Here is a 12,740-nt window from a genome sequence, read left to right as displayed (position 1 = left end):
GGAGAGAACGGAAGAGCCTAGTGAAAGGAACAAGGACAAAAAAAATCAAATTCCGGACCAACAATCAGATCTTGTATTGGAACTGAGTTCCTTACCTTGAATGTAATACAATTTAAATTGCAGTATGGAGAGTCCGCAAAATAAATGCACTAACCCAAGTGCCAATTCGAGAGACAAATCCAACATTAAGTCACGCAGTGCATTGGGACCAAGGCTTCTGAGGAGTCCCAACAACTGCAATCAGAAAGTTGAATCGGAGCAACCTTGGAATCCCTCAAAAATAACATTAAAGAACAAATTATTTCTAGGCACTTTAAATGTAAATTCTCTCATCAATACTGGTAAACAAAAAAACTAGAAATACTTTTAGAGAAGAACAAAATCCAAATTTTAGCACTGCAAGAAACAAGGTTCCTAGATGAAAATGGAGTAGATACTTGTAACTACAGAATCTTCAACGGTAAACTAGCAATCAAAATTATGAATCGGATGTCATTACTGGGTATAGCTTTTATGCTCGTAACAGTATAAAAGGAAGTGTTACAGAATTTAAATGCACCTCAGAGATAGTATTTTTCCTATCAGTTAATTGCAAAAACAAGCTATACACACTTGTTAATTGCCGTACACCAAAAAATGAAGACAACACGAAAAAGCCACAAAAAATACAGGAATTGTGGGAATTTTTAGTAACTTAAATATTTAAAATTCCGAAGGTGAACATCATATTACTATTAGACAACTTCAGTGCACAAAGAGGCACAGAAAAGAAATTTAGAGGTGTACCAGGACACTACCCAGCTCATAGAAGAACCGACGCAAATCGTATGAGTCTAATCAGCTTGTGTCAAAGCTCTCACCTGAAACTAATGTCAGCTTTCTTTAGCAAACTCCCATGGAAAGCTAAAACGTGGATATCTCCCAAGCCAATCTTAGGAGAATTTCAGTTAGACCATGTGGCTATACCACAAAAATGTACAGTTGAAATTATGAATGTGAAAGTAGTTAAGTATAGTGAATTTGATTCTCGTCATTACCTCTCTAAAATTAAAGTAAAACTCCTACCTAATAAAGAACAAAGAGTCACAAAGGTTAATAAAATATAATACACAGGCTTACTATGACAAAAAAATCAATTACGAACTGTCAAGACTAAATTAAAGCTGCTAACCATGGCAACTGGCAATAAATATACAAAGCAATTAATAATGCTGCAAAGAAAATAGTTGGATCAATAAAAAATAAAAGAAAAATACTCTGGAATGAAATACGCGAAGAAGCCATAGCAGAGAAGACTAAAGAGTGGAAAAAATGGAAATGCCCAAAGAAAATGGAATATTCTGATTTTTTTAAACAATAAAGGAAAGAAACAGCCAGGTTAATCAGAAATACCAAATGAGCCTTTGAAAAGGAGAAATTTTTGGAAATCGACATAAATTTTATAAAAAATAATAAAAATGGTTCAAATGGCTCTGAGCACTATGGGACTCAACTGCTGAGGTCATTAGTCCCCTAGAACTTAGAACTAGTTAAACCTAACTAACCTAAGGACATCACAAACATCCATGCCCGAGGCAGGATTCGAACCTGCGACCGTAGCGGTCTTGCGGTTCCAGACTGCAGCGCCTTTAACCGCACGGCCACTTCGGCCGGCGAAAAATAATACTCGTGACTTCTATCAAACACTTAAAAAGAAATTAAAGGGATACCGAACTTCAGATGACTGTTCCAAAAATGAAAACGCCAAAATTGGATTAAGCAATACTGAAAGTTGTGGAATACTAGCAAGATATTTTCATAAGTTTCTGAACTGTCCTGAACCAAGTAAGAAATAGGAATTCTCAGATGTTATTGAAAATTTGGAAGAAGATTAACCACCAATGATAGAAGAAATTCAAGGAGTAATTAAGATCCTCAAAAACCACAAAGCTAGTGGAGAATATTCTACACTCCTGGAAATGGAAAAAAGAACACATTGACACCGGTGTGTCAGACCCACCATACTTGCTCCGGACACTGCGAGAGGGCTGTACAAGCAATGATCACACGCACGGCACAGCGTACACACCAGGAACCGCGGTGTTGGCCGTCGAATGGCGCTAGCTGCGCAGCATTTGTGCACCGCCGCCGTCAGTGTCAGCCAGTTTGCCGTGGCATACGGAGCTCCATCGCAGTCTTTAACACTGGTAGCATGCCGCGACAGCGTGGACGTGAACCGTATGTGCAGTTGACGGACTTTGAGCGAGGGCGTATAGTGGGCATGCGGGAGGCCGGGTAGACGTACCGCCGAATTGCTCAACACGTGGGGCGTGAGGTCTCCACAGTACATCGATGTTGTCGCCAGTGGTCGGCGGAAGGTGCACGTGCCCGTCGACCTGGGACCGGACCGCAGCGACGCATGGATGCACGCCAAGACCGTAGGATCCTACGCAGTGCCGTAGGGGACCGCACCGCCACTTCCCAGCAAATTAGGGACACTGTTGCTCCTGGGGTATCGGCGAGGACCATTCGCAACCGTCTCCATGAAGCTGGGCTACGGTCCCGCACACCGTTAGGCCGTCTTCCGCTCACGCCCCAACATCGTGCAGCCCGCCTCCAGTGGTGTCGCGACAGGCGTGAATGGAGGGACGAATGGAGACGTGTCGTCTTCAGCGATGAGAGTCGCTTCTGCCTTGGTGCCAATGATGGTCGTATGCGTGTTTGGCGCCGTGCAGGTGAGCGCCACAATCAGGACTGCATACGACCGAGGCACACAGGGCCAACACCCGGCATCATGGTGTGGGGAGCGATCTCCTACACTGGCCGTACACCACTGGTGATCGTCGAGGGGACACTGAATAGTGCACGGTACATCCAAACCGTCATCGAACCTATCGTTCTACCATTCCTAGACCGGCAAGGGAACTTGCTGTTCCAACAGGACAATGCACGTCCGCATGTATCCCGTGCCACCCAACGTGCTCTAGAAGGTGTAAGTCAACTACCCTGGCCAGCAAGATCTCCGGATCTGTCCCCCATTGAGCATGTTTGGGACTGGATGAAGCGTCGTCTCACGCGGTCTGCACATCCAGCACGAACGCTGGTCCAACTGAGGCGCCAGGTGGAAATGGCATGGCAAGCCGTTCCACAGGACTACATCCAGCATCTCTACGATCGTCTCCATGGGAGAATAGCAGCCTGCATTGCTGCGAAAGGTGGATATACACTGTACTAGTGCCGACATTGTGCATGCTCTGTTGCCTGTGTCTATGTGCCTGTGGGTCTGTCAGTGTGATCATGTGATGTATCTGACCCCAGGAATGTGTCAATAAAGTTTCCCCTTCCTGGGACAATGAATTCACGGTGTTCTTATTTCAATTTCCAGGAGTGTATTACAACTCATCTTATGAAGTGGTCCTTGACAAATATAGCAAAGGAGCTACATTTACTCTTTGAAGAAATATGGAAAACAGAAAAAATCCCAGAGGAATGATACACTCACTCCACAAAAAAATAATAACCAAAATGTAAACCACTACAGAGGAATCTCATTACTGCCAGTAGCGTATAAAGTGTTTTCTAAGATTTTATCAAGCAGAATATAAACTACACTAGACAGCTATTCAGACGAATATCAAGGCGGTTTTAGGAAAGGAACATCATGCTCAGAACAAATATTTAATCTCAAGTCAGTAATTCGTCACTGATTACTTAATTCAAAGGATATTGTAGTTACGTTTGTGGATTTCAACAAGGCTTCTGATTCTATTGGCAGAGGAACTATGGATAAGTAAGAATTTGGGAATAAAAACTTATTGCACTCAACATCTAGCTGCATACTACAGGGTTAGGAAGAGGAAGCATAAAGATCGAAATCAACTGTCTTGCATTTACAGACGATTTTACTATACTTCCCATAAATTTGGCATCTCCTATAACACAAATAAATCTCTTGGAAGAAATAGCAGCAGAACTGGCTTAAAAAATTCTGCAGAAAAACAAAATTTATACCAAACGTTAAGGGTGCTCCCAAATTTCTGAACACAAATACTGGCCACATAGAGAGAGTAAGAAAATTCAAATATCTAGGTGAAATAATCCAAGAAAATTCTTAGGAAAAACCTACAATAGAGGAAAGTTTGCATAAAATGGGGAGAGGATATGGTATCATTAAGGACTTTGCCTGTCCAAAAATGCAAAAATAAGGCATTACAGCACAGTAATGAAGCCAAAATACCGGTATGCAAGTGAATGCCTATCATTAAACTATGATTTAGATAAATTAGAAGTACTATAAAGGTGAGTCATAAGGAAAATATTAGGACCACAAAAAAGAGCAGAAAGAAGGTTGTAAATTACGAAGTTATGCTGAAATATAACAAAAGATAAAAAATATTTCAAACGTAATGAGAAACAGAAGACTCATGTTTTTTGACAATTATTTAAGACAATACATTAACTAATAATATTTTCCAATATTTGCGGGGTAAGAAGTGCACAACAAGCTGGGTCAGCGAAGTAAAAAAGAATATAGGAAGAAGCAATATAAAAATAAATATATACACAACAGAGAAGCCTTTCTGGAAAAAGTACTGAAAATGGAAGCATTCCAAGGCAGCGTAGCTAAAAAGAGTGCCTACAAATGGCCTGAAGACAGAAAGAAGAAATAAAAAGAACAGATGAAGACATACTGGAAGAAAAGAAAAGAACAAAGAACTGAAACTGGAACATGTCCTCACATTGCCTATTCGCAATAATAAATAAAATAAAATAAAAACAAGTAAAACAAAAATAGCAACAAGGCGCAGCCTGTAGGGAAAGTTGTGGGTTCGAATGTTGTCAGATGCTTCAAAATAAAAAAAAAAAAAAGTGGTAACGTGGCCGCTTTGTGAAGAGGATCGTTAGAAAAGAAAGTAGCGGTTAAGGCGACCGCTTGCATGTAGTGGGAAATCCGGGTTCGAGTCCCAGTTTGACAGAAAATTTCGTTGTCATCATACTTTTATACAGCTGATGGTTGTTCGTATTTGAAACTGTGAATAAATGTCATTTATTCCTACACCTAAATAATATTCTGCTGTGCAACAGCTCAGCGGAGCAGAAGAAAATGCTTTCTTTCAACTATCTGTTCGAAATCTACAAATGTACAGAAGTTCAAAGTGTGAACATTAATTATTTTGAAATTAGTGATCCACTGACCAATTAAAAACTTGAAAAATTTCATATTCCTTCCGACAAGAAAATCCGGACACAACAATCATGCTCTGAAGACAACGAGGCCAACATATAAAAACAACTAAACACCAGAAACAAATATTAATTTAGGCATGTCCGCTCCTGCTAATTGACATACAGTGGCGTACTAAAGAGTAATGCCTCAGAATTCTTTATGTGAAAACTCTTAATGCATTTTAAGTAAAGCAAACTTTATTAACATTGTACAATTCTATTTTTCGTGTCAACATATTTACTTCTCGACATAGTCACCCTATGAATACATTTTTCCTAACGAGAGACCAGTTTGTTGACTTTAGTTTCCTCTGCTGACGCCACTTCATCACTATCGGAATGAAGTCGTGGAAGGTACTATTTAAGTTTTGGACATAACAGTGAAACACAGGTGCTGGATATTGTCGCAGCGCTCGTGTGTGATCTGGTACTGTCATGCTGAAGGAGATGGTGCTCCATCTGCACATTAACTCATCGAATTCGAAACTCCATTACAACATAGTGTTTCTTACACACCGACGTACTTACGTTTACACACTGTCATGTTGCACGCTACAATTCGCAGTCCTCCATCTACAAATGGGTGTAAATACATAGATATGAAGAATTAAGATGAACAGTGTTAATATCGTTTATCTAAAAAGCTTCAAAGTTTCCAGGTAAAAATTTCGGTGGCTCTGCTTTTTGTCACGCCCTCGTACATCTGTAGCTAGATTTGTCAGTAGTGGTTTGACCTTTTGTTGGAAGCGGCTTGTCACAAAGGCCACGGCGATTTCCTCCTGATTATTCCTTTATCCAAAATTGTGCTCTTCCTCTAATGACTTCATCGTCGACGGGACGTTCACTAATCCCCGTTCATTTAATTTACCAAAAGCACTTCATGGAATTCTTACTTTACTGTTTATTTTCTTGTTTACATCCTATAGCTGTATGCACCGCTACACACAAATTTAATTCTCAGGATTGCCTTCAAACTTTATCTATTAAAGTCCGTCGTTCTTGTTTTAGTCTTCCTGTGATAGCTGGAAACAGTACATCATTGTCATTAATGCCAAAGTGAAGCACGAATGCCGGCCGCGGTGGTCTAGCGGTTCTAGGCGCGCAGTCCGGAACCGCGCGACTGCTACGGTCGCAGGTTCGAATCCTGCCTCGGGCATGGATGTGTGTGATGTCCTTAGGTTAGTTAGGTTTAAGTAGTTCTAAGTTCTAGGGGACTGATGACCACAGTAGTTAAGTCCCATAGTGCTCAGAGCCATTTTTTTGAAGCACAAATGTCCCATTAACACCTATTGCTTTATCTTCTTTCTATTCCGGGACTGTGAAAAAATTCGCTACAGTTCAGAGTGCAGTTCTGTTTGTACGGAATCTCTTCTACAAATTCGCATTTCGATTTTAATTTTTCCTGTATCTCGATGAAGTAATGGAAACTGTAGAATCGATTTTAGACAGAAAAAATTGTTTTAGTAGTGAATTTCTGCGTATTCCAGAAGCATACCTACAAACAAGCCGCCTCCGTAGCTGTGTTGTCAGCTTAGATGGCTTATGTTGAAGAGCCAGGTTGATTGCCGGAACTGCCAAGGACTTTCCCTTGGTGGGAGGACTGTTACGGGGTGCACTCAGGCTCCTGAGTCCAACTAAGGATGTACACCATTGAGCAGTAGCGGCTCGACGGTCTGGATAGTCTTCAACATGGCCGGGAGAGCGGTGTGCTGGCAACATGCCCCTCCGTACCGCATCCGCATGACGCCGCAGAAGCAGAGGGTGACACAATGGCTGGCAGACATACCTTGGGCCTTCACAACCTCGACGAGGAGCTGGTTTTAGACTACCACGGCTCGATACCTTCTGGAGACCTCAATAGACCAGACGTTCACTGATGGCGACTCTTTACGGCGATTAAAAACTTTAATGATCTCGGAGTAATCAAACACGAACTAACTCATTGGCAGGAAAGAGGAATCGAGGGAAACAATACAAACATTCGGAGTGTGAGATGCTACTTACCATTACACTGTTACGCTGTTACGTATGAACTTCCATTATTATGTGAAAGATGCGAGAATTGGTTTCGGCATGAACCATTTCCAAGCAAAAATGAAACTTACATTGTTAAGGATGGGAAGTAACGAAGTCATTAGAAAATGGTCGTTCAAAGATGGCGAAGGGAATCGCCAGTGTCCTTTTCAAAGAAAGCTTCTTGTCTCTTGCCTTAAGTGCAATAGAGAAACAACGGAAGACCTCATTCATGATGACCGGTCAGCGACATGAAACCTGCACCTCTCGAATGCGAGTCCATTGCCTCAATCATTGCGCTTCTTCACACGATGGCACCATTATGAACATAATAAAGATTTGGATGAATGCACGTGCATATTACGTAGTATCCACGATTACGACTAGGAAGTAACTAAGGCATATTTGACACTGAAGGTACCTGTTGTGGCAGATGCCTTTTTCTTTCATTATAAGGATTTATAAAATAACAAAATCGATAACCAGTTTCCGGGAATGAAACTATAGTTCGTGTCACTATAGCTAACGATTGTGACACTAGATGTAACTTATATTATGCTTATAGTACTTCTCAGATAAATAATAACACAAAAATATTTAGGATTTAACAACTGTACATTAGAGTGTGTCTTTGTGTAAGATCATCACATACTGCAGTCACAGCTTCTAAACATCAAGGTATGAAATCAGAGATAGCATGGCTGAGGAAGAATTGCTTAGCATGTGTGTGAGAACTGAAAGCTCAGTGGTTGACTGTACTGAGCCCTTGCGAAGTTTAATTCAATTCAACCATAACGCATGAAAATGGGAATCAAAGGGAGGTGGAAAGTTAAATGTGGTGTCAGTTCATATTCGATTGTTTGCGAATGATGCTGTAGTCTACAGGAAAGTGGTCTCACACGAAAGTTGTGAACAAATCAACGACGATTTGCAGAAAATAAATGCGTGGTGTAATGACTGGCAGTTATCTCTCAGTATTAGTAAGTGTAACCTACTGCGTATAACAAGGCGTAAATCTCCATTAATGTACGAGTACAAAATAAATGCGGTAACATCCGTCAAGTATCTGGGTGTGACTATTCGAAATGATCTCAAATGGAATGATCAGATGACACAAGTAACAGGCAAGGCGTACTCTAGATTGCGGTTTATTGGCAGAAACGTGAAGCGATGCAGTCCTTCAACAAAAGAAATTGCTTACAGTACGTTAGTTCGTCCAGTCTTAGAGTATTGTTCGTCTGTATGGGACCCTTACCAGTTGGGTCTGAATCAAGAGATAGAAAAGGTCCACAGAAGAGCGGCAAGATTCGTGACTGGTACAGTTAGCCATCTCGAGAGCGTTACAAATCTCATAGAAAGTCTGAAATGGGATACACTTGCAGATGGACGACGTGCTAAACGGAAGGGGCTGCTCACAAAATTCCGAAATCCAATCTTCGCCGAGGATGTAGAGCATATATTATTACCACCAACTTTCAAACCATGCAATGATCACCATTCAAAGATAAGGGAAATTAAAGCTCGTACTGAGGCGCTCAGACAGCCGTTTTCCCCCGTGCAATCCGCGAGTGGAAGAGAGGGGGCGTGGGGGGGGGGGGGGGGGGGTTGAAATTGTTCGAATTGTGTTCTCCGCCACACACCGTTTGGTGGCTAGCGGAGTATATATGTAGATGTAGATATCTTACTAGTTCTCACCATGGACGTAAAGACGGGCAGGGCAGAGAATTTATTTGTGCGGCAGGTATACCACTCTCCAACAGTAGCCACCACTCAACCCACAGAAAAACAACTGAGCTTATCGATGCCCTACACACAATCTACACAGTTAATGGCCACTGTGAGTCTACACAGGGACATATTGAAAGTAACCGCGCTTATCAACAGACGTATCAATCCAATTCAATAGAATCTTCTGCACGATGAGAGTAGAGGAACTGCTCAATCTTCCCACTGGTTCATAGGCTACAAATTCCATTCATATTTCTTGCTAGCGTCGTACTGGTAGACAATTTAAAGTAACATCAGTATTTACTATTATCCAGCACAGGCATGCTGACACTTGATGTTACACCTCGACTATTTATCAAGAGCTTGCTACAACGTGTAGCTTAATGCTTTTCAGTTCCTTACATTTATTCACATGAGAACCTCAAAATCCTACTACGTAAGCCACAAACCAACCAATAAGATCTCCCCAATTCAACAACAATGGCAACCTTGTACCAAGGATTACCAGTAGTCATCTTCTGTTCAAGGGACGACTGACAGCGAAAACAGTGGGTATCCGATTACTATAATAGCAATGCAAAGACAGTCTTCGGAACCACCTGAATCAGTTTGTCATAGGAGCATTCTCGAATAGTTTATTAACACCTACTTAACAGCAATTAAAATCATTAGTACTCAGACAATTATCCTCTACACCATTTGTGGGTGAACATTGGCACGGAAAAAGGCCTATCTGGGATAAAGGCATTTCGTGGCCATTACAACGTCCGTCATTTGTGATTTATGGAAACTGTAGGAAAATAAACCAGGGTAATAGTATAAATATACAGTTTCGGTTGTGCCTCAGACCTAGACAGACCATTATTGGTAATATGGTGCTACTATTTTGTTGCTAGGAATTAGATAGAGCCCTCTACAACTGTCGACACTAGAACTCTGTGTAGAAACTCACAGGTCCGGTAGTTACTACACGATATTGCTGATAGCATAGCCAAACGTTGCACGAAGAAACACTTTAGTTTCTCATTAAGCAATTTAATATTCGCTTTGTTTCAGTTTGTCTAAATTATTTCCTTATTTTGAGAGATTTCTATTACCCTGTCGTCTCGTCCTGTATCGTATACTGCATCTAGTTCTGGGTTACGCCATCATTCTAGGCCACTATACACCCTTGCACTCGTTTTCTTTTGTGCTAGTGAGACACCATAATTATCTCTCCGGCTCTCTACGCTGAAGACAATGTGGCTCCATTTATACTTGCACTCCTTGCTCAGAAGTGTTCCATTGACGGTGGATTTTATATGAGCATACAATGTCACAACCAAGTGTGCTCATGTGCGCCCACGAGCTAGCCGCTTTATGGTGTGAGAGAGAGAGAGGGGGAGAGAGAGAGAGAGAGAGAGAGAGAGAGAGAGAGAGAGAGAGAGTGTGTGTGATGCTGACGGCACGGCGAATGAGGTAGTTGGAATATTGTTGTTGCGGTCCAGAGACTGGTTTGATGCAGCTCTCCATGCCACTCTATCCTGTGCAAGCTTCTTCATCTCCCAGTACCTACTGCAACCTACATCCTTCTGTATCGGCTTAGTGTATTCATCTCTTGGTCTCCCTCTACGATTTTTACCCTCCGCACTGCCCTCAAATACTAATTTGGTGATCCATTGATGCCTCAGAACACGTACTACCAACCGATCCCATCTTCTAGTCAAGTTGTGCCACAAACTCCTCTTCTCTCCAATTCTATTCAAAACCTCCTCATTAGTTGCGTGATCTACCCATCTTACCTTCAGCATTCTTCTGTAACTCCACATTTCGAAAGCTTCTATTCTTTTCTTGTCTAATCTATTTATCGCCCACATTTCACTTCGATACAAGGCTACACTCCATACAAATACTTTTAGAAACGACTTCCTGACACTTAAATCTATACTCGATGTTAACAAATTTCTCTTCTTCAGAAACACTTTCCTTGCCATTGCCACTCTACATTTCATATCCTCTCTACTTCGACCATCATCAGTTCTTTTGCTCCCCAAATAGCAAAACTCCTTTACTATTTGAAGTGTCTCACTTCCTAATCTAATTCCCGCAGCATCACCCTATGTAATTCAACTACATTCAATTATCCCCGTTTTGCTTTTGTTGATGTTCAGCCGGCCGGTGTGGCCGAGCGGTTCTAGGCGCTTCGATCAGGAACCGCGCGATCGCTACGGTCGCAGGTTCGAATCCTGCCTCGGGCATGGATGTGTGTGGTGGCGTTAGGTTACTTAGGTTTAAGTAGTTCTATGTTCTAGGGGACTGATGACCTCAGATGTTGAGTCCCATAGTGCTCAGAGCCATTTGAACCATTTGATGTTCATCTTATATCCTCCTCTCAAGACACTGTCCGTTCCGTTCAGCTGCTCTTCCAAGTCCTCTGCTGTCTCTGACAAGATTACAATGGCATCGGCAAACCTCAAAGTTTTTATTTCTTCTATATTAATTTTAATTCCTACTCCGGATTTTTTATTTTGTCTCTTTACTGCTTGCTCAATATACATATTGAATAACATCGGGGATAGGCTACAACCCCGTCTCACTCCTTTCCAAACCACTGCTTCCCTCTGATGCCCGTCGAATCTTATAACTGCCATCTGATTTCTGTACAAATTGTAAATAGCCTTTCGCTCCCCGAATTTGACCCCTGCCACCTTCAGAGTTTGAAAGAGAGTATTCCACTCAACATTATCAAAAGATTTCTCTACGTCTACAAATGCTAGAAACGTAGGTTTGCCTCTTCTTAATCTATCTTCTTCGTAGGGTCAGTATTGCCTCACGTGTTCCAACGTTTCTACGGAATCCAAACTGCTCTTCCCCGTGGTTAGCTCCTATCAGTTTTTCCATTCGTCTATAAAGAATTCGTGTTAGCATTTGGCAGCCGTGACTTATTAAACTGACAGTTCGGTAATTTTCCCCTTCCACCTTTCTGCTTCTCCTTCTTTGCTTGGAACTGGTTTTCCATCTGAGCTCTTGATGTTCAAACAAGTGGTTCTCTTTTCTCCATAGGTCTCTTTAATTTTCCTGTAGGCAGTATCTATCTTACCCCCTAGTGATATATGCCTCTATATCCTTACTTTTGTCTTCTAGGCATCCCTGCTTAGCCATTTTGCACTTCCTGTCGATCTCATTTTTGAGACGTTTGTATTCCTTTTTGCCTGCTTCAATTACCGCGTTTTTATATTTTCTCCTTTCATCAATTAAATTCAATATATCTTCCGTTACCCAAGGATTTCTACTAGCCCTCATCGTTTTACCTACTTGATCCTCTGCTGCCTTCACTATTTTATCCCTCAAAGCCACCCCATCTTCTTCTACTGTATTTCTTTCCCACGTTCTTGGAATATTTGCATGGTCTTGCGTGGCCCCGATGGGACGATAGAGGGCAGGATGGGCAAGACGCGCTATGTCATCGTTACTAGACGAGGAGTTCCCCACGCACTGGACACTCCATTTCCGATTATATATTGTGATGGTATGGAACGATTGGCAGGGAGAACCCGTCTGGGGTTACTCGGCCAACTCGAAAAAGTCTTCCTATTTGACACCAATTCGGTGATTTGCGCATCGTTAAAGATGAGATGAAATGATAAGGACGACACAAACCCCCAGTCTCCGAGTGAAGAAAATCCCCGACGAGGTCGGGAATCGAACCTGGGATCCCTCGATATTGAGGTGGCGACACTAACCACTAGACCATGTACAGCGAACTTCCATTTGTCGTCGAGAAGGCATCAGGCAGTTTTCGGGACCACTGTTTC

This window comes from Schistocerca americana, chromosome X (assembly GCF_021461395.2).
Source record: "Schistocerca americana isolate TAMUIC-IGC-003095 chromosome X, iqSchAmer2.1, whole genome shotgun sequence".
Taxonomy (NCBI): domain Eukaryota; kingdom Metazoa; phylum Arthropoda; class Insecta; order Orthoptera; family Acrididae; genus Schistocerca; species Schistocerca americana.
Note: the sequence above shows the minus strand (reverse complement) of the source record.